General features: G+C 38.6%; 1 long non-coding RNA gene and 1 pseudogene across 1 annotated transcript in view; one reads left to right on the top strand and one right to left on the bottom strand.

Moving 5' to 3' along the window:
* LOC108443591 overlaps window positions 1-23,610 on the bottom strand; it is a 36,940-nt gene that overhangs the window by 3,112 nt on the left and 10,218 nt on the right. Inside the window, exon 2 of the long non-coding RNA XR_001859148.2 lies at window positions 8,718-8,724. This is a non-coding gene — a long non-coding RNA (uncharacterized LOC108443591). The remainder of the gene's footprint in view (window positions 1-8,717; window positions 8,725-23,610) is intronic.
* Window positions 8,637-9,393, top strand: LOC108443590 (annotated as a pseudogene).

Here is a 23,610-nt window from a genome sequence, read left to right as displayed (position 1 = left end):
TGGAGCTCTGTCGTGCTGTCTGAAGCTGTGCACTGTGAGCTGCTGTAACCAAAACCAAATTCCTTGTATGTGTAGCATACCTGGCCAATAAAGCCTGATTCTGATTCTGATAATGATGAAAATGATGTGACCTGGTGGCTGTAGAGTGTGTTAAAGCTGTTTGAGTATTACTATTAAGGTTTAAAGCTGTAGATCATCTTTAAACCGATGTAGTCTGGTGGCTGTAGAATAGGTTAAAACTGTTTAAATGTTGCTATTGAGGTTTAAAACTGTAGATCATGGTTAAACCGATGTAGTCTGGTTGATGTAGAGTATGTTAAAGCTGATTAAATAAATCCACTCGTACTTGTTGAGTTACGAATTTGTATATTTTGGACTTATGGTTATTATGCTATCCCAGGCAGATGGTAGATGAGTGATATGATATTCCAGGTTGCTACAGATTGCTAGGCAGATACAGTGGTATCTATAGTAACTTTTATGGTCTTACTGAATAGTTGATACAGTATTTCTAGATGGTGATTCAGATAATTTTTGAAAAGTAACAAACCCTGCACGCGCTGTCCTTCATACTGAGACATTTCATACATGTGATAGAACTGACCAGGGCCCTTCTCCCCGCCCCGCTTCTCACACATACAAAACTTACACTCCACTACACATCCACACTCTGGTTTTAAGCCCTTCGAACTGTCTTTTGGATCCCTAAATTACTGCATTGTATCTGACAGTGAAACTACACTACTGTTGCTGAGTATCCACTGTGCATCCACTGTGCTTTGTGCCTTTGTGGAACCAACTGTTCCAATCTCCATGGTAACAGCGACACCCCTGATTGGTGCAACTCCCCGTAAGACTTGTGGGTAATGTATTTCATTATGAGGAATGAGGCATGAAAACGCGATTTTCAGACTTTGTTATAAGAAGTTGAAATCAGACTGACACGTGTCGTTAATTGGAACCGTGGACCATGGTCTCACAGTCTCATAGCTCTTGGTAAGTCTGCGCTAGCTGGATAAAATATTACAGGTAAATATTTTAAATCCCCAAGGTTATAATGAATATTATATATATATATATCCATCCATCCATTTTCTAAGCCGCTTCTCCGTCAGGGTCGCGGGGGGGTGCTGGAGCCTATCCCAGCAGTCTTCGGGCGGAAGGCAGGATACACCCTGGATGGGTCGCCAGTCCATCGCAGGGCAGACAGACAGACACAGACAGTCACTCACACACTCACACCTAGGAGCAATTTAGCACGTCCAATTGGCCTGACTGCATGTCTTTGGACTGTGGGAGGAAACCGGAGAACCCGGAGGAAACCCACGCAGACACGGGGAGAACATGCAAACTCCACACAGAGAGGACCCCGGTCGCCCGGCCAGGGAATCGAACCCAGGCCCTCCTCGCTGAGGCGACAGCGCCACCCACCACGCCACCGTGCCGCCCTCTATATATATATATATATATATATATATATATATATATATATATATATATATATATATATATATATATATATATATATATATATATATATAAACAAGTTGTCACTGAGATTAACAGTTTGTCAGTCCTCTGTAGTTACTAAAGGAGGGCTTTATAGATTTCACCCACAATTAGCCAAGCATAAGAAGATTTTTGCGTTCCACAAATAAAAGGTGGCTGTTTAAATCTCCACAGAATATTTTGTCAGATTTGCAACTGTGCTAACCACCAAGTTTATTCTCCTCAAAGTCCCCACAGTTTTTCACTCCTCAGTGGTTGCCATGGTTACCGTTGCTACAGAAAAATCTGCAAAAGTGCTATTTGACTGGTCAGTGAACAAACCAAACGCAAAGCTACCTGAAGCCTCTTAGTCCAATCTAGAATTCTTGATCAGAGGTGGTGCCAAAAATATTTCTTGAACGTGCTATGTTGAAAATTAATGTTAACGGGTTAACAATTAAAGACAAACCAACAAAATAAACATCTCATGACCAAATAGTAGTCATATATTAATTAATCAAATATCGTCATATATTATGCAGATAATGTCAGAAAAACAAGTACACTGCCCATGAGTCCTCACATTCCACACACTGCCACAAAAAAATGGCCGATGTAAACATATTTTTATATACACCCTTATAGAGCTAATGACAGAGCAACAGCCCCACTTTGTCTCAGTGTATGAAAACAATTTACTACACCATTTACTACACATTCATGGTTTGTTCGCCAACCAATCAACAAGCGAAATGTTTGCATATAAACCATTTAATTGTGGGTAATACAATCAGTTCGGTAAAAGAGTATGAATAAAAGAGTATGGTCTGAGTTTAGTCTTAATTTGACAGTTTTGCTCTTTTGTTTCCCTAGAATGTTTTCGAAACAGGAAACAGCCTACGCTACAGCAGCTCCCGTCCGTGTGAAATGTGTGGCCAAATACACCTCGACCAGGGCTGAAAGCTTTGAGATGGTGGACAGTGTGGTGGCCAAAAAATCCTCAAAGTTGGTGGCTGCGTGTGCACTTTCTGATGGAGTAGTGTGTTCCGTAGCTCAACTAAAAGACGACGATTGTCATCGTCTAGAGGAAGGTCAATCATACATCTTAAAACACTATAATTTGATGGGTCGCTACGGACAGAAGAAGTTGTTCTTCTGCCCTTTGACCGCTGTATTTAAAACTTCAGCGGTGGCTGTGTCTTCTGCTCTAGAAACTATGTTACATCATGCCGTCTGCCCACACTCAAACTTATATGAAGAGCCAGGTAGCACTGATGGCTATTACACCCTGGAGGAGGACGTAATCAGAGTGAGTGATATGGGGCGGTGATTTGTCCGTTTTTCCCAAATAATCTCTTTGTATGTAATTTTATAATTATTAAGTGCCATCAAATGGTTTCTAATCCCTGGCAACAATATGGATAGTGTTCATCTAGAACATTTTTCTCTTCTGTTTGTGTCTTCATGCTTCTTAAATGGCTCGTTCACCGTCCCTCTGATTCTAAATTGTTGCTATGCCTTAGTTGAGCACCATGCACCTGCAGATCACCGGTTCAAGAAGTCACCCTGCAGTGTGCAGGGTCACAAATAGAAGCCACCCTGTGGCGAGAGGCGGCTGTCACCAATATGTCTCTTGGTGAACAAAGAACGCTCACTCACCTGAGGGTTAAGAGAGGCGGAAAGTTCAGTTCCGCATCCTACACTGAGGTCAAGGTAATTTTTAGGCTCTCAGTTATATTTATTTAACAATAAGGATACAGAGGTGAACAGAAGCCTATTTACTGAAATTTAACAGAAACATTTTATATTAGAATTTTTTTAGTATGATTTATACACTACATCCCTGAAGATGTTGCCAAAACAGTCATGCGCATAAATGTTCCTGTTTTAATCATGATTAGAATGATTAGAAGTAGTTTTTCAATATCAATAATTTACTTTTTTTTAAATATTAAGAATTCAACAATCATACGTAACAAAATCATTAATTTTCGTATGTTTGAAAACATTGCAATAAAAACAATCGTGTAACAATAAAGTTTAACCTATTATTATTATTATTACCGTTATTATTATAATTATTATTAGTAGTAGGAGTAGTAGTAGTATATTACACTGCTATTAATTCCGGTTATTTTATGAAAATAGCTTTAAAGAGGCTTTGAAATATCAAACAAGTATTTTCTTCTCTTTCCATGTAATAAATGTATTGAAATCATTAGCTCAGTAATGAGGAACTGATCAGGGCTGGGGGGCCCAAAAGTATCTTAGTAATAAGACCATTGTTAAATGGTAGCGCCAACATCACATGAATCGTTCTCTTGCACTTAAGATTATTCCACAAAGCTTTTTGGAAACTGGCCACTGACTGGCCATTATGGCAGCACACCGAACCACGCCTGAGTGATGAATTCACTTTTTTACACAGGGAGGCCAAGGTGGTGTTAGGACTCTTATTGGTATAGTGTAGGGTGTTTGCCCAGGTGGGGATTGAACCCCAGTCTACAGCGTAGAAGGCAGAGGTGTTAACCACTACACTAAACAATCACATTAAAATTAAAAATACAACATTAGAAAAAAAAAAACATTGCCATTTAATAGATCAAATTTGGAGACTGAACTTTATTTTGTGTTTATAAGGTGTTGTCATTGTTACTTTCACTGAGGTGAGCTATTTATTTTAATTAAAGCATGTATGTTGCAGCAGGATCCGACTCTGAACCGACTCCACAGACAGAACTGTGACTGTTCGACTGATTCATTGAAAAGAATCATTTAAAAAAAGGATTCGTCGCTCGCGAGACGGGACCGCTGTTCCGCCCCTGCGTTCTGAGGTAAGTTGGGACCGAGTCCTGTAGCTCTGATAAACGACGGCTTTAAACTACATTTTACTGAACACACGAACATAAGTCACATTTCAGTTGGTGTCTATGACATGATTCGGTATATTTTGATACGATTTGTAGCTTTACTAGTAGTACAGTTTGTTATAGAGCCGCTTAATCTTCGTTAGCTAGCTGCTAAGCTAACAGGCTAACCGAGAGTCTGCTAGCAATTAGCTCGCGGACTCACTGCCTACTGCAGTTCCTGCCGGTTATTCTGCAGAATCTGTATAGAGTGACCACTTTTTAAAGTTTAAAGCTACACTGAGAGTTTAGTTTGTCTTGTTTTGCTTTGTAACCACATTCATTGTAGCCTGTACATATAACGTTAGCTAACATTGGCATATATTAGCACTCAATAAGGTTAGGTAGTGTGTGAGGTAATGTGAGGGCTAATGTAATGAACAGCTTAATAATTCTGTTGGTGCTCTTACATTACCTCACACACTACCTAACCTTAGCTAAGTTAAGGTGAGAGCACCTACAGACTCTAAGGTCCCGTTAATTATGGGGCGTTATATTGACCAGCAGCGGGACTATTCATTACATTAGTGCAAAATGGTCTAAATGTAAAATTAAATATTCCATATGTGTTTTATTTGTTGTTCTGTCTGTGCATTTAACAGATTTTATCAATGACTGTTTAACCTGTGTAAGTAAAAAATGTTGTCTTGGACAATTCACCATGTTAGTTTGTCCTAGTTTTCTTAGTCAATTATTGATGTTAGGACATATGTAATAAATATTAGCATTTTTATAAATTTTCTTGAAACTGGAATGTACATCACATAGGTAGTTATGACAGTAAGTTAAGTAACTTAAAGGAGAATTGCACAGGTTTCTCAAAATCGCATAATTTAGTTACTGTGATGTGAACAGAATCACTTAAAATAGTTTGTGGTAAAACATTTTTGGTAAATTGTACCAAAAAAAAGAAAACAGATTTCTTTACAGTGGTGGTGACAGGAACCAGAAGTTGGGATGAATACAATGCAAATACAGTAATTTTACATTTTGTAAATGACAGTAAATCTACATATGCCTTCTGAGTTTATACGAAATGATGATGGCAAAATAGTGGTAAATCTGAAATGATATGTTTTCTTTGAGGACTGGTTTACCTCACAACACCCTGCATGTATTCTGGTTCTGGTTCGATCCTGGTTCCTGTCACCATGATTGTTAACAATTCAGACTCAGTATGTTTTTCTAGAATGGAGCATCTCACACCAAACCACTCTGAATGACTCTCTTTACCTCAAACATGTACCAGTGTGCCTGATCCAGCTCATGAAGAGCTCCATGAAAATGAAATCTATATTGAAGCAATATTAATAGTCTCCATGAGCAGGATTTTAAAAAAAAAGTTCTTACACAAGTCATTAGATGTACTGTTTGTTTTGTTTTTGTTGTCTGCTTATCTTTGTAGGAAGAGCTACCTAGTTTTAGCTCTGAAAATGTCTTAGACAGCTCTCTCTGTTCTTATATAAAACACAAAATGCATACTAAATTAACAATTTTTGTGGTACTCAAATCAAATTGTTCTTCATTTACAATAATGTGCACACCGTGACATGTAAATGTATTTGTACACCATGCTATTCTGTATTTATTTCTATTTGATTAAGTGTTTTTTTTTATTTCTGTGTTTTTCTTTACAGAATGTAATTAAGTTAGACAATGCTATTCTGTGTAAGCTGTGAATATTTTTTGCTTATTAGTCTAACAGAGTTTCTCTTTATTCACAAAACACAAGCATCTCCGCATGTATAGGCAAAAGCAAGTCATCATGTTACGTGTTTGTGTTGTTTTAATAACCTTCAAGAGGGAGTGCTCCAGAGTTTTAGAAAGCAAGCTTAGTTTGTTTTGGACAGTATGTTATATAAGCATTTATTATTAATTGTCTTCGTTCTGTTTCTGTGGCTTCTGTTTTCTAGGAGATCTTCATAGACAGTAAGTGTTTAAAATTTCTGTCAGATGATTCATTGAGGTACTAGACAAGCCTACCACACACACCATGCTAAAATGTGCATTTCAACAGTGAATAAAAAAAAAACTTTTCTAGACACATCACCAACAGCAATGTACTGAAGTTACTGATTTGTGTAGAATCAAAGCTACATTCTTCATTTTTACAATAATCCTTGTATCATATGATTTGATTATGGAGATTAAACAAGATTCTCTCAATTCAGACTTGCACAGACTTGAATGTCTTTTGTGAGCATTGTTGTAGACTGATGTCTTGTTTTTGTTGCTATTACAGGTGCCTTCATAGTTGCCTGAGATGGTACAGGGCATTCATTTAAGCTGACCAGGTTACTTAGTGAGTTTCCAGTTACTAAGATTGCCTTATACTCTTATTAGTTTATTATACACAGTGCAGTACTGATATGGCACCTACTTGCTTCACTTATTCATAAGACTTTAGTTTGCTTGTACAGTTGTTTGCAAATGTTTGGGCACCTCCGATCAAATTATGAGAGTAAGAGGTAATAGATTCTAGTTTAACATATCAGGGAAAAAATCAGAGATTCAATATTAAATGTGCTGCAACTTTTGCACATGCTACATTATGTTTTCCCAGCATGTTAAATTCAGTAAATAAACTAACCGCACTAAAACGTGCAGAAGTGTGTTCTCTGTAGACGATGTGTAACTTATTTTCACTTAGAAAATCAACAAAACTTGAAGTTTGACCTTGGTGTCCAAACGTTTGCATATGACTGGAACATGGAAAATGTAGCGACATTATGGGTAAAAACAATATTAACATTAATGTTATTTGAGCTTTTGCTACAGCAATTTCAGAGTCTGAAACCAACACAGTCTGCTATTTTAATGAATGTGGTGGACATTAGTCACAGAGAAAAATAATCCCAGAACTGATCAAGTTATTACAGTGATAAATGGAAAAATGTTCAGGACAAACATATACAATCATATGCACATTCACACACCTCCTCAAATGACATTTTCTTGAAAGTAAATGTCAACACAATAACAAACTTAAATAATGTCTTTTTCTGCTAATTTTAGTAAACAATTTCTATTTATTTGCTGAGCTTGACATGTTAAAAAAAACATTATATTAAGTATAAAATATGCCAGACTGTTAGAGAATATGTGTCTGGTGCACTCTCAGAGGTCAGTGCACTGCTGTGTGGTCAGGCTCTGGGTGACTAGGCTTTGGCTGCCCTGTCTGGCCTTACAGCTCACTGCCTGTATGTTCCTCCACTGCTGCTCAGTGAGGCTCAGGGTGCTGCTCCAGCTGTAGAGGCCGTTTCCCTTCTCCAGCACGCCCCCACTCACACTTACACCTGACGTCCAGCTGTTGCAATTTAATAATATAATTTAATAATATAAAGGAATAATGACTCTATACAGTTGAATGTAAAATTTAAACAGCTTCATTAACCAGAAAACCCAAACACATCACAGACGATGTTTCTAATTTATGATTTAAAGCTATTTATGCATTAACTTCTACTTACTTAGCTAAAAATTGTGTCTCCTTCAGTATTTCATAGCTGTCTTTTCCATTTATCTGACCTTAGTTACAACCAAACCATTGCAATTTTCAAAAAATCCTTTCACAAGGAGAAAACATTTATCATGCCAAAAAGTTTAAACTGATATTCCGCCAAATTCCAAGCGTCACTGCCTTTAACCATGACTGTGTATCTAATGATCAGTGAAGTCTTCAACTCTTCTTTACTCCCATATTTCTAAATCTAATATCTTTAAAACCTTGTTTTTCTGTGTTTACCTACATCATTGAGTTTGATGCTCCTCAAAAAGTCTAGGAGTAAATCTCATTGACTCACCATCCAAAAACCTCCCGACTGATTCTGACAGACACAACAAGCTAAACTCTGCTATGAAGATAAAGTTTAAACAGCTTATTGGCCCCTACTGGAAAACTGCACTGCGGCCATATGAGGAGAGAGACAGAAAGAGAAAGAGAGACAAAGGGTTAGAGAGGCTGTATGAACTGATAACTGTACATTGTATTTACATGTTAATGACAGTAAGTAAAGTTTTCTTTTATAGTGGTTCATATGCAGGAACCTTTGTATCAGTGACACATTTTATCATTATGGTTTTTAGTGTGTACTACAGGACGTGACTGTGGGGTGACTTTAATACTTCAGCACTGTTGAAAAACACATCTTCAGCTAATTAAAATTACAGTCTTTATAGTAATATAATAAAAGACGTATCTGCAGTGATGAACCGTGTGAGTTACTGCAGGTGAAAGACAGGAAGTGCAGCTGATAGAAGAGGGTTTTGCATGATCACAGCTCCACACACTTTAAGAGAGCTGGTGTGATCAACACTGGAGACTTCAGTCCTTTCAGACTCACTCACACACAGCACAATGATGACCACACTGATTCTACTGCTGACCACTCTGACCTTCTTTCCTCAAGGTGAGAGCACTTTTAGTTCTACACTCTTCTGAAGTGTTGAGTCTGATAAGAAAGTAATTTCAATATAAAGTGTTTTACCATTTTTGTTATTTTTTCTCTCTTTCTTCAGTTTCTCATCAAGCGGTTCAGTCTCCTGAGTTTCTGTCTGTTGAAGCAGGAAAGACTGTCTCTATTAGCTGTACTGGAACTAGTGGAGTTGATGATTATATGAGTTGGTACCTGCTGAGACCTGGAGAAGCTCCTAAACTCCTGATTTATAATGGAGACACACTCGAGTCTGGAGTTCCAGAATGATTCAGTGGTTCATATTCAGGGCTTAACTTTCAGTTTACCATCAGTGGAGTCCAGCCTGAGGATGCAGGAGATTATTACTGTATGGGGGTATATGAGGGTCCAGTGTTCACAAAGTGAAAAAGAGCCGTACAAAAACCTCCCTCAGTCAGACTGTACAGAGATTGCATTGTTGCAGCTGCATCTGCTGCAGATGTTGAGGGGAGATGAAAAGACAGAATAAAACACACACAATGTTCATGTTAACTTTCCCTTCCACACACAACAAAAAATCACCTGCTGACTTTAATGTAAGCAATATTGAGAACAAAATGCAAAGTTCTCCAGAAGTAACAGATGAACACTTCCTTGTTTACTACAGTATTAAACTACAGTAATATTCTGATATCTCTGTGTTAAAAATTCAGCACTTACTGTGTCTTCTTGTCAGGTTATAAGTGTAAATAGCATAGATGGACATAATAATAATAAGAACAACAACAACTTTATTTATTATTGTTGTATCTGCACCAGTATATTTTATCAGACCCCATGACCCCTTTTAGCAGTATATATTTTATCAATATATCTGACCCATTTTACATGTTGACATGGTTACATAACCTATCCTCTAGATTCAAGAGCACCTTCACTATAGACTAAAAACATTGGTCAGTTCTTTATCTACCTCTTCTACAAAAGAATGAACTGCATGTGTAAATACCAGCTGATCATAAAAAATTGCTGTATGCTGTCAGTGCTAGTATGCCTTATTATATTAACACTAATCTGCATATTTCAACGTTTTTTCATTGTCTACTTCTTTATCACCAGCTGCTTATGCAAAATTTTCTGTTCCACCTTAAACAGTGTAGCAGTTACATTCAGACACCTGCATTCTGCTACACCATTTAAGGTCGAATGAACCTTTAAGCTTTGCCAAAACAGGTTGACTAACTAATATATGCACACTCAGAGTTGAGGTAATATTTTATATTATTATTTATATAAATGTTATATTTGATTTTTCTTTTAATCTTAGAAAAGAACCAAATCTACTTCTGAAAAATCCTTCAGAGCTATAGGCTAATTCAGATGATTAGAACCCCCCACAAACACGTTCTTCTGCAGGAACTCTCAATCTAAGTGGGGGCTAGGTTTCTTTTGGATGCCTAGTTTTGAGAGATTTCCCATAACCTAGATTTAACAAAGGAGCTAAGATGGGTGATTCTGAGTAGTAGATGCTAACCTAAACACATCCACGTCCATCCATCCATCCATCCATCCATCCATCCATCCATCCATTTTCTAAGCCGCTTCTCCCCCAGGGTTGCGGGGGGTGCTGGAGCCTATCCCAGCGGTCATCGGGCAGAAGTCAGGATACACCCTGGACAGGTCACCAGTCCATTGCAGGGCCTAAACACAGGTCTGTTGTTTTTAATTTTGAGAGGTGTTTGATTAAAGCTGAAAATGGACTGACCTTGTCTCCACCAGTTTCTTCTGAGAATCCTCTTACAATACTCCTGGAATATTATAAATCTTTAAACAGGTAATTGTTTGCTTTTGGCTCAAAACACCAATAAAGTCACCATAATAGTGATTGATTCAAATTATTGAAGTACTGTAAGTACTTCAAGTACTGTAATGTACTTAAGGACAATACTGAGGCATTTTAACCTTGCTATTTTACACTTCTCTCTTCAGCTTCCATTCCAGCTGCTTATCAGTCAAGTTTCAAATATGCAAAACAGGGACACAGCAATGGAGTTTAAGATGGGACTCATTAAGGTCTAAGCTTGTATTAAACTCTAAACCTCAGCTAAGCTAATGACACAGCAATTACCCCAGACAGAAACATAGCAAGGATCCGATATACATAAACCAAAGTATATAAACTGGTATATACAAACTGATACATACATAAACCAATGCAAACAAACCAATACATATAAACCAATACATAACCATTTTGCTTAATATCACTTTGAATAAGAATTTTGAATTAAGTTGAAACTCTTGCTTAAACACACACCTGTTAGAAAAAACAGGAAAACTAATGTGCTTTAGAAGCCGGTATACTGGTTAACTAACATGACCACGTCAGGTGACTGACATAAACCAGCTTCTACCAGCTTGTAAATCTTGTTTTAAATTTCTGTTTCTTTAAACATTAGAGAATTACCCTCTTACAATCCCATGCTTTCTTCCTAATGCATTGAATAATTGGTGGCCAACAGCAAACTGCATATTCCATTGTTTTAATGGATCAGAGTCAGAAAATTCCTCCAATGGCAACATCACTCTGACCACAGTGATGAGCATAATTTTCCATCACAAGTTTCACAAATTTCCTAGCTTTTGCTTTTGGCTGCTGCACTGGAATACACCGGATGTTTTTCAGAAAGTGTTGAATGCACAAATTCCACTGCCACAACACCTATATAAGCCTTTTATTATTTATAACTGACATTAACTTATACTTATTCCAAGGGTGCATTTTGTGTTCAATCCTGGCAGTTATTAACAGTGTGTTTTAATCACAGGCTGATCATTTGACTGTTTATCCTGAGCATTTCTGCATGAACTCAAAGCAAGTATAACTGTTAATCATTTTCTGTCACAATGTCTCCCCCTGATGGGAGACTCTGATTAGACCTGCTCAGCTGGTCCTGCTCCACCCTGACCACACCTTTTATTATTACATGCACCTTTGTTTGGCCTTAAGACCTGTGAAGTTACTGTGTTCATACCTGAGTTCTAGACCATGTTGGTTTTGGACTGTGGGTTTCCTGTGTTTCACCTGTTTGCTTAACTGGTTTTAGATTATGGATTAGCCCTGAAAATGTTCGGGACTCAGACACAGTGTCAATCAGTGTTCAAATCTAGGCTGAAAACTCACTTGTTCAGTTTAGCTTATGGTAGTTAATGTTCCCCCTTAGATAAAGGCAGCAGATCCAGGGTTCCACAGACACAGGGAATTATAGTAAGCTGAGACGCTGGTGCTGGTCACTCAGGTAGACAGAATAAAACTAATTCCATCTCCCTGCCTTTTTTCCGAGTATACGACTGCCCACGTGTCTGGCCGGACACTGAAGGACGACTGACCGTCAAGCTCTCCTGCTACCCACTTCAAACTAGCTGCCCACCCTACATTGAAGTTATCATTGACTCCGAGCTATTACTTCTACTAATACTACTGCTATTAATATTAGTAGTGTAATCATTTGTAGGTTGTCTGACCAGAGGAGGATGCTTCCCCCCTTATGAGCCTTGGTTCCTCCCAAGGTTTCTTCCTCAGCTTAGAGGGATTTTTTCCTTGCCACTTTTGCCCCTGGCTTGCTCACCTGGGGGTTTTTACAACCCCAATTCCAGTGAAGATGGGACGTAGTGTAAAACACAAATAAAAACAGAATACGATGACTTGCAAATCCTTTTCAACCTGTATTCAGTTGAATACACTACAAAGACAAGATATTTAATGTTCAAACGGATGAACTTTGTTGTTTTTTTGTTGCAAATATTCGCTCATTTTGAATTTGATGCCTGCAACACATTCCAAAAAAGTTGGGACAGGGGCAACAAAAGACTGGGAAAGTTGAGGAATGCTCAAAAAAATGCTTGTTTGGAACATTCCACAGGTGAACAGGTTAATTGTAAACAGGTGAGTGTCATGTTTGGGTGTAAAGGAAGCATTCCTGAAAGGCTCTGTCGTTCACAAGCAAGGACGGGGCGAGGTTCACCAGTTTGTGAACAACTTCGTGAGCAAATAGTCCAACAGTTTAAGAACAACATTTCTCAACGTGCAATTGCAAGGAATTTAGGGATTTCATCATCTACAGTCCATAATATCATCAAAAGATTCAGAGAATCTGGAGAAATCTCTGCAAGTTAGCAGCAAGGCAGAAAACCAACATTGAATGCCTGTGACCTTTGATCCCTCAGGCAGCTCTGCATTAAAAACTGACATCATTCTGTAACGGATATTACCACATGGGCTCAGGAGCACTTCAGAAAACCACTGTCAGTGAACACAGTTCGTCGCTCCATCTACAAGTGCAAGTTAAAACTCTGCCATGCAAAGTGAAAGCCATATATCAACAACACCCAGAAACGCCGCCGGCTCATCTGAGATGGACTGACGCAAAGTGGAAAAGTGTCCTGTGGTCTGACGAGTCCACATTTCAAATTGTTTTTGGAAATCAAGGACGTTGTGTCCTCCGGGCCAAAGAGGAAAAAGGACCGTCCGGATTGTTATCAGCGCAAAGTTCAAAAGCCAGCATCTCTGATGGTGTGGGGGTGTGTTAGTGCCCATGGCATGGGTAACTTGCACATCTGCGAAGGCACCACTAATGCTGAAAGGTACATACAGGTTTTGGAGCAACATATGCTGCCATCCAAGCAGCGTCTTTTTCAGGGACGTCCCTGTTTATTTCAGCAAGACAATGCCAAGCCACATTCTGCACGTGTTACAACAGCGTGGCTTCGTAGTAAAAGAGTGTGGGTACTAGACTGGCCTGCCTGCAGTCCAGACCTGTCTCCCATTGAAAATGTGTGGCGCATTATGAAGCACAAAATACGACAACGGAGACCCCAGACTGTTGAGCAACTGAAGTTGTACATCAAGCAAGAATGGGAAAGAATTCCACCTACAAAGCTTCAACGACTCTGTTCACATCTTAATCCTTTAATTATGTAGAAATTGGAAACATTAGAAATTAGGTTAGAATTAGAAATTCCCCTTTAATTCCACTGTACAAAAGTGATGCAACTATGTAGTTGATGTTGGGGCCCGCTGATGTTTATGAGGGACGTGTTGTGTTTTTTTTCTGAGCAATACTTTAGGTCAGGGGTCGCAATCCAAATGGAAAGAAGGGCCATGTTGTCCTTTCAACAAAAAAACAAACAATCTTGGCAGCCATAACATTTCATGTCTCTTTTTTTGATGTAATGCAGGATTACAAAACAGATTCTTGTGGATATAAATTAAACCATAAGGTTGATTAAAAAGACAGTTGATCAAATGGGTTTATACCAAACCAGGTCAAAAACCAGAACAGCAAAACATGATATAAGGGAGATAAGGCAATAACTGAAGTAGATAAACAAGCAAGGGTTGAAACCAATGAGCCAATACACAGGTAATCCTAGCTGAAAGGGAAAACCCGAGAGTTGACAACGAGAAACAAAACAGGAGAACGGCTCGGGACCCCCTGACAAGACAGAGGCAGTACTTCACAAAGTTAGAGTGAAACAGGTGATACAATCAGTACTCAGGTTACATCTACTGATTGATGAATGATTGGTTGGTAGAGTTACATGACAAACTGAGGCATCTTGGGAATTGGAGTTCGTAAGACAGTGTGAGTCCCACTAAGAACCGGGAAGCATGACAAATGAAGTAGCATTTCACCATCTTGGCTGTAAATATTTCTCAGTATGTGTTAATGTACTAGTGTAGGATAAAAAATATAAATGAAAACACAGACATACTTTGCTCTACTTTAAGCTTTAGCTCAGCTATTGCTGCTTTTCTTGCATCTCTGACAAGAAAATTTTCCTCAAAAGTGGAACAGTTTCTTGTAAAATGTCTCTCAATGTTCAACTTTTTACGAGGCTGAAGTTGCTTCTCATTTACCAGCTTCTTGTTTGAATTTTCCCATTCCACCTTAAATAGTGCCTGAGGCCTGAAACAGGGCAGTCAAAGAGCCTCATGAGGCTCAGGAGCCACATGTTGACAACCCTTCTAGGTCATCAGCTCTCAAACAGGTCCTTTGGGCAACCTACACATTTAAAAAAGATGGTTCCTTAAAGGGTTTTTAGTGAACAAAATGGTTCTACAGAGAACCATGAACACTCAGAGAACTCTTTGCATGATTAAATGGTTCTTTGCATAATCATATGTGTTTATCTATGCAGCCATTATGGCTGCCCTTCCTCAGTCTTTGACCTTCACCATCTGCTGAAGAAGAAACAAGTAGTAAGAAACAGAAGTAAGTCAGTTTTAGATAGTGTTCCTCAAATGCTGCTGTACATATATCAGTTCACATCAGTCAACATCTAGACTCCTTCTTAGACTGTAACCCAGAACACGTCATCATGGCTTTCACTCAAAAATCTGGAGCTGGAGGTGTTGAACTCTCCTGAAGAGTGGAAATGGCCACTGCCGACATATCAGGGTGTGGGCAGAGATGGAGGCGCACCTTTCCCGGAAGGCACCGTGGTGTTACAGTTGTTGTTGCCTGGGACATCATCATGCCACTTTAGACACCATCCACCTTTTAATGATCATCATCAGATCTCTCTGGCACTGATATTGGACAACATCATGAGAAAGCCAGACCAGCTATTTTTTTTTACAGAAATCAGTGTTCACACAGCGCAGCGGCGTTCCAGAGAAAAGGAGAGATGAGATTTCAGTGGGAGTCCCTGATTTAGGAGATGAATAGGCCTGCTCCCAGGATATCTATGCTCACCCTATCGCAGCCAGAGCCCACCAGCCTGCCCACAGCTCTATTACACACCTCTATAACCTAAGAATAGCTCAGCCAGTTTGCATTAATGTCCTTGTAGTTAATGACTAATAAGCCTCAGTGTGTAATAAGGCTGAGATTTTAAGGGGTTAAAGAGATGAAGGAGCCAACTGATCAGTTTATCGGCTTATAATACCTTCGATTAATCTGTTCATTATGTCCTTGGTTAATCGATTAATTCAAGTTATAATGAACTGAATAATTGAACTGATTAATCGATTAATTGAAGCCACATCAAACATACAACAAGGGTCAGTTAAACACTATTTCATTTTATCTCTGCATCATTGCCTTTAATTCTGCACAGGCCATCACTTCCTCTGTAGCAGCACATCTGATGGCATCAATTCACACTTACCTTTTTTTTAATATTTTGGTCTTCTTAACCTTCACAGACTTGTAACCTTACTCCTCTGACTTATTTTAAATATGAACTAATATTGGGTTACAATAAGTACAACAATGAAGGCCCAATGAATGAAATTACAGTCAGGCCTAAACACATTTGGAATATTTAAAAATATCTGCATTTGTGTGCAACAAACATCTTAGACCCATACATTCTTACTATCTAAAATCATAAATCATATGAACAGTTTGAAGACATGGACAAGGATTCAGGTTCATTTCTTGTATCTTTTGTTCTTTTGTCTCATGCATAAATGACAAAACAAGCGTTTTCTCCATTTTTGATTCAGTGCAATATTCAAGCTGTTTAAATGTAAACAGTCAGTGGAATATATCTTTCCCTTTACATGCTGTAGTTTACAGTGACTGCTTTGCTAAAGAAAGTCTGCCTTTGAATATTACTGGTACAGCTTATAGATTGTTAGCAGTTTATTGACTAGGTCAACCAACACTGAGATCATGTTCTATACATGCTGTATTGAAATATAGTTGTTCTCCAGCGTATGATCAAAACTGCCCAGTCCATCTCAGGAGCACTACAGGACATTTATCACACCAGGGTCATCAGAAGGGCACAAAACACACCCCCAGGACAGACTCTTCACACTCCTACCTTCAGGCAGACGTTAGAGGAGTGTGAAGTCCAGGACAACTAGTCTGACCAACAGTTTCTATTCACAGGCCATCAGGCTGGTGACACCTCACTAACTACCTTTTCCCCCCTCCCACTCTGAACTAGTTTAACCTTGCACTCAACAACTGCACCTTACCTACACTGTACTGCTGCTGTTAGAACAATACTGTTTACATCTATTACTTGCACAGAATAATATTGTTTACTGTTTGCATCTGTTATTTGATGCACTTTATGAACAGCTGCTCCACATATTTGCACATTCGCACGTGTAACTTTAATTTTATTTCAACTTTGCACATATTGTACACTTATTTGCTTTTACTTTTTACTACTGTTTTTTAGTTATTCTTGTATTTTCTTTTTTTTATTCTCTTAAGAGTACATATGGTGAATGGAGGAACAGCAAAGTAAGAATTTCATTGTACAGTGCAACTGTCTGTTCTGCTGTGCACATGACAATAAAACTCTTCAATCTTGAATCTTGTTCTATGAGACAGTTATTAGGTTTGTGTATGTACACGTGCATCCTTACTATGGCAAAGAATGTGGACACACAAGCATATGTGATACAGCCTGATATAACAAATTACGTTCAGTTACTTGTAACTTGAAATCTGAACAATCAGACTAAAAAGACAGATTTAAGAAACAAATCTGATGTGCCCTGCAGTGTGAAAAAAGCCCTAAATGTGTGTATTTGTAAGCATCTCAAACAAACATTTGTTTTTTTTTTTTCCATCTAATGGACAACTGAACATTTCTCTTTGATCTCTTAGCTGTATGTCACATAATACACAACAGAGCCTTGAGGATTTTTGAGGATGTTTACTTTAGGAAATCTTCAGTACAAAATTAGCTCCGTTCATGACTTGGCAAAACAGAGCTGAGGGGAATCCACGCTAAGCATTACTTACTTCTGACTGGTCTAGCCAAAGCACTCCACTGTTTCTGCTCCAATCTGCGGCGTGATAGTGAAAACGCATGATGTAATTCATGGTGAAAGTAGGTCACTTCAGTTCAAGAGGAAATGAAGTAACAGAAGGGTTACTAAAGGGCAGACATAAGCAGGAGCATACATTTGAGCTGTTATTAATGCACATTTATTAAAAACTGAGTACTATTTAAGGTTTTATTAAACAAAGACAAATTGCACTGCTTGGTGCAATTAAGTTTCAGCACAATGACACAAAAAGGATCTATTTTGTTGGCCTAAATGTGCTGAGCTGGGCAGCAGAAGTAGCCATGCCTCTTGTCTCATCTTTGAGGTCAACTCGAAGTTTTGTCACAAATTATAAATCACAGTGATTATTATTACTATGAAACTACATTATGTAAGTTTTGGGGAACTTTCTGGAGGACGTGAAATCGCACGCAACATCCAGAAGAACATTTTGTAAGTGGATGAATGTGATGATCGCAAACACATTGAGGCCTCAGTGAATGACAAATCTTCTCAGGATGTAAGTGAATTATAATGTCACCATATCTTAAGTATACTGGTGATTTTACATTTAAGGCCTATTTGTCAAGCCAGATGTTATTTTTGAGCTTTTATGTGTAACGTTAATAAGTCTGGTTTTTAAATGATTACTCAAGCAGCACACACAATATTTTAGTGTTTTTTATTTCCCCCTGACACTTGAAGTAGTGCTACTTCTTTCAGTTTTAACAAAATATGCACACAGTGCAGCTTTATTGTTTTTATGAAAAAGAAGCAGAAGTATTACGATAACTTAGAAAAGTCTTCTTTGAGGTTTTGACTGTCTAACACAAAAGTCCTGAGTCAAGCTGGAAGTATTCAACAAGTAGCTAAAGAGGAAAGAGGCAGGGCTTGGCAGCTGGCCTGCCACTGGAGCAGTGCAGTTTTCCTTTACTTAAATTAGTGGGTGTGACTTTCTGTGTGAGCAGTGGGCAGTAGTAGGAGGAATTTTTTTGGAACACTTTAAATGAAAGTCAGCAAGCTGCATAAATGCTTGGAGCTTGGAACTCTGCTGTAAGCAGGTAGGATTTGATGGCTCTATGTGTATATGTGAAAGAATTCTCTAAAAGCAGCTCTTTTATCTATTTTCATCTGTAAACACGAACAGGTTATATCACTTTTAGCTGTGGTCTGACCTCCGCGGAAACCATTATTCATCTCTCTCTTCAAAGTTCAGTTTGCTTTATTGACATGACAAATGTACATATTTGTATTGTCAAAGCGTTCATAGTATAAATAAACAGTGAAAATATGCATAAAAATATATATTAATTAAAGATTTGAAGTGTTAATTAACTGTCCTCTTTTTCTTCTCTCTCTCTCTCTCTCTCTCTCTCTCTCTGTCCTCTTTTTCTTCTCTCTCTCTCTCTCTCTCTCTCTCTGTCCTCTTTTTCTTCTCTCTCTCTCTCTCTCTCTCTCTCTGTCCTCTCTTTTTCTTCTCTCTCTCTCTCTATCTCTCTCTCTCTCTCTCTCTCTCTCTCTCTCTCTCAATTCAATTCAATTCAGTAAGCTTTATTGGCATGACCATAGTCAGATACAGTATTGCCAAAGCATCATCAAAAACAACACAGATTAACTTTCTGAACATTAAACAATTAAAATAATAATTATAATAACAATTAAATTTAAAATTAGTTAGTGATACTGTAACACAGTCATACAAAGATATAATATATACATTAAATGTTTACAAATAAAAGATATTTACAATCAGGGCAACTGGTGTGTGTGTGTGTGTGTGTGTGTGTGTATGTTGTGTTTGGGTGGATCACTCACTGTCTCTCATGTTGTGGCAGGCTGTAACGTACCGTGCTGCCAGGGTGCTGCTGTCTCTCTGTTCTCCTAGCAGGAGGGGCAGTGTGAGGTCAGCAGAGAGACGCTTAAACTGGGGGTGAATTTTCTCAAACTGTTTAAAGTAAATTTCCTGCAGCTCTTTGAATTTTTCACACTCTGTGAGGAAGTGCAGCTCTGTTTCTACAGCATTGCTGCTGCACAGCTGACACACTCTCTGCTCTTTAGGCAGCCAGGACTGTCTATAGCGGCCGGTCTGCACGGCCAGGCTGTGTTCACTGAGTCTGTACCTCGTCAGCGTGGTTCTGTGTTTGAGGTCAGTCACTGTGCTCAGGTACTCCGCTACAGTGTACTGACGTTTTAGGGCCAGATAGCATTGCATTCTGCTCTGTGCTTGTGTCTGTGTGTTCCAATGGGTGATGTAGTTTTGTTTTTGAAGTGTTAAAATTTGGTTTGGTCTGATTGTTTGTACTACAGACTGGTCCTGACGTGTAACAGTGTTAGTGTGTGTTAATGTACTCAGCGTCAGGACCAGCTGTGTGAGGGAACTCTTACCTTTGCTCAGCTCTTGGCATTGCAGGGCTTTATGGTGATAGGAGTGGGGGTCACTGTTTTGTAGGTGTAGCCAATATTTAATAATTCTTTTTTGAATTTTGAGTAATAGGGGGTATTGTCCTAATTCAGCTCTGCAGGCGTTGTTTGTTGCTTTTCGGTGCACTTGTAGGATATTTTTACAGAATTCGGTGTGCATCATTCTGTGGGATGTTTCTCCCATTGGTCAAAATTATGATTTGAGAGTGTCCCCCATACCTCACTACCATATAGGAGAATGGGTTCTATAATTGATTGGAATAATTTGAGCCAGATCCGGATTGGTATTTGAACAGGAATTTGTCGTTTGATGGCGTAGAATGCTCTGCGTGCTTTCTGTCTCAGCTCATTAACTGCTGGACTGAAGTTTCCAGTTGAACTAATCTTCAGTCCTAAATAGTTGTACTCTCTACAGCTGTTTAATTTATGTGTCCCTAGTGTGAAGCAGGAAGTGCTTCCTTGAGATCTGGATCTCTTTTGGAAAATGATAGTTTTGGTCTTGTTTAGGTTCACTGCCAGGGCCCAGGTCTGGCAGTACTGCTCCAGCAGGTCCAGGTTCTGCTGTAGGCCCTGCTCTGTGGGGGACAGCAGAACCAGGTCGTCTGCGTAGAGCAGGAACTTGATTTCTGAGTCGTGCAGTGTGAGACCGGGTGCTGCAGAGCGCTCTAAGGCTGTGGCCAATTCGCTAATATAAATGTTAAACAGTGTTGGGCTTAAGCAGCAGCCCTGTCTCACTCCATGCTCCTGAGAAAAGAACTCTGTTTGTTTGTTGCCAATCTTTATGCTGCACTTATTATTTGTATACATAGATTTAATAATGTCATATGTTTTACCCCCTACACCGCTTTCAAGAACTTTGTAAAATAGGCCGTTGTGCCAAATGGTATCAAAAGCTTTTTTGAAATCAATAAAACATGCAAAGATTTTATTTTGGTTCTGTTTCACATGTAGGTCAATTAGGGTGTGTAGGGTGTAAATATGATCTGCTGTTCTGTGATTTGGGATGAATCCAATCTGACTTTTACTCAAGACACTGTGATTCATAAGGAAGTCTATAAGTCTTGAATTAATAATACTGCACAGTACCTTCCCCAGACTACTGTTCACACAGATGCCTCGGTAATTGTTAGGGTCGAATTTGTCTCCACTTTTGAAGATGGGAGTTATAAGACCTTGACTCCAGATGTCAGGGAAGTAACCTACACTCAGAATCATATTGAACAGTTTAAGAATGGCCAGTTGGAACTTTTTACTTGTAGATTTGATCATTTCATTTAAAATGCCATCAGATCCGCATGATTTTTTAGATTTTAGGGTTGATAATTTGTTTTGAAATTCCTGTTCAGTAATGGGGGAGTCCAGGGGTATCTGGAAGTTTTTTATTACCAATTCTAAATTACATAGTTTTTCTGTGATATTTTTCTGTTCAGGTTTTGTATTTGTGGGCATTTTATTATATAGTAATTTAAAATGCGTGGTCCAAATTTCCCCGTTTTGAATAGCCAATTCTTCTGAGCTAGTTTTATTGAGACAGTTCCAATGTTCCCAAAACCTATTTGTATTTATGGACTCCTCAATTAGTGTCAGCTGTTTGTGTGTGTGTTGTGCTTTTTTGATTCTGAGTGTACGTTTATAGAGTTTGAGAGTTTCGCAGTACTGAAGGCGTAAATCTGCGTTACTCGGGTCTCTGTGTTTCTGATTTGATAATTTCCTTAATTCTTTTCTGATTTTTTGACATTCTGTGTCAAACCATTTGTCATCGTTTGGCTTTTTGGGTTTGTTCTTTAATTGTTTTAATTTGCATATTTGGGCAGTCCTAATGAAAATGTGGTTCACCTTCCTGACTGCGAGATTAATGCCTTCATTACTGTGAGTGTATGTTGTGTCCAGAAAGGCGTCTAAAAGTGTTTGAATTTCTTGTTTTCCAATTGCTTTCTGGAACTCTTCTGTGCTGTTTTGGGCCCATCTCTATGGTCTCCGGATGTTGTACAGCTTACTGGGCTGTGTGTGCGCAGTGCTGTTAGTCTCTATCCTTTTAATGAACACAGTGATTTGGCTGTGGTCAGACAGAGGGGTTAGTGGTCTTACAGTGAATGCGCTGAGAGAGAAAGGGTCTAAATCTGTTATTACATAATCTACTGTACTATTGCCAAGAGGTGAGCAAAATGTAAATCTTCCTAAAGAGTCCCCTCTTAACCTACCGTTGACGATGTACAGACCCAGACTCTGACAGAGCTGCAGGAGGTCTTTTCCATTGCGGTTCACCTGTGAATCAGAATTATATCGGGGGAGGTTAGTTATGTTTTTTGGGTATTGATGTCCGAATATATAATTGTTACCGTTTTCAGTGTTGAGATCAGGTAGAGATCCTGTGCGTGCATTCAGGTCCCCACAGATAAGCACGCTTCCCTGGGCCTGGAAACTGCTGATCTGATCGTGTACATTGGGAAAGCAATCTTCATTAAAGTATGGGGATTCACTGGGAGGGATGTATATGGTACACAGGAAGATGTCTTTTGGAGTGTTTGTAATTTCTTTGTTAATTTTCAGCCAAATTTGGGATTTTTCTGACTTTATTGGGACTATAAATTTAGAAAGTTCAGATTTGTACCAAATAATGATTCCGCCAGAATCTCTACCTCTTTTAATATCAGGGTGTTTAACAGAGGGGATGATGATCTCTTTATAGTTTGCGGGACAGTGAGTGATGGAGTCAGATTTACACCAGGTTTCTTATAGGATTATGATGTCGATGTTTTTTGTGTTATTCGTGAATTCATTGTTTTTACTTTTGAACCCAAACAAAGATGAGTGTATGCCCTGAATGTTCCACATTGAGATAGATAGAGATTTCATGTTAACAGTGAGGATACAAATACAAATGTTTTTTTTTTTTTAAAAAAAAGGAGATAAATCCATATCGGTAAGTTGATATGCATACATATTGATAAACCAACTATTACCAAACTATGTGCAATTACAATCATATAAGTTTTATCTATTTGTTTTATGTTTTTAATAGTTAATTTATTTATTTATGTGATTTCTGTGTGTATAGTGATTATCTCTCTCTCTCTTTCTTCTCTCTTTTTCTTCTCTCTCTCTTCCTCTCTCTCTTTCTTCTCTCTCTCTCTTCTCTCTTTTTCCTCTCTCTCTCTCTCTCTCTTTCTCTTTCTTCTCTCTTTTTCTTCTCTCTCTCTCTTTCTTCTCTCTTTTTCTTCTCTTTCTCTCTGTCCCCTCTTTTTCTTCTCTCTTTTTCTTCTCTCTCTCTCTTTCTTCTCTTTCTCTCTGTCCCCTCTTTTTATTCTCTTTTTCTTCTCTCTCTCTCTCTCCTCTCTTTTTCTTCTCTCTCTCTCTCTCTCTCTCTCTTTTTCTTCTCTCTCTCTGTCCTCTCTTTTTCTTCTCTCTTTTTCTTCTCTCTCTCTCTCTCTCTCTCTCTTTCTTCTCTCTTTTTCTTCTCTCTCTCTTCCTCTCTCTCTCTTTCTTCTCTCTCTCTCTCTTCTCTCTTTTTCTTCTCTCTCTCTCTTTCTTCTTTCTTTTTCTTCTCTCTCTCTCTCTCTTTCTTCTCTCTTTTTCTTCTCTCTCTCTTCCTCTCCCTCTC

This window comes from Pygocentrus nattereri, chromosome 1 (assembly GCF_015220715.1).
Source record: "Pygocentrus nattereri isolate fPygNat1 chromosome 1, fPygNat1.pri, whole genome shotgun sequence".
In the NCBI taxonomy this organism is placed as follows: Eukaryota; Metazoa; Chordata; class Actinopteri; order Characiformes; family Serrasalmidae; genus Pygocentrus; species Pygocentrus nattereri.
The sequence above is the reverse complement of the archived record's forward strand: the minus strand, read 5'-3'. Positions and strand labels throughout refer to the sequence as shown.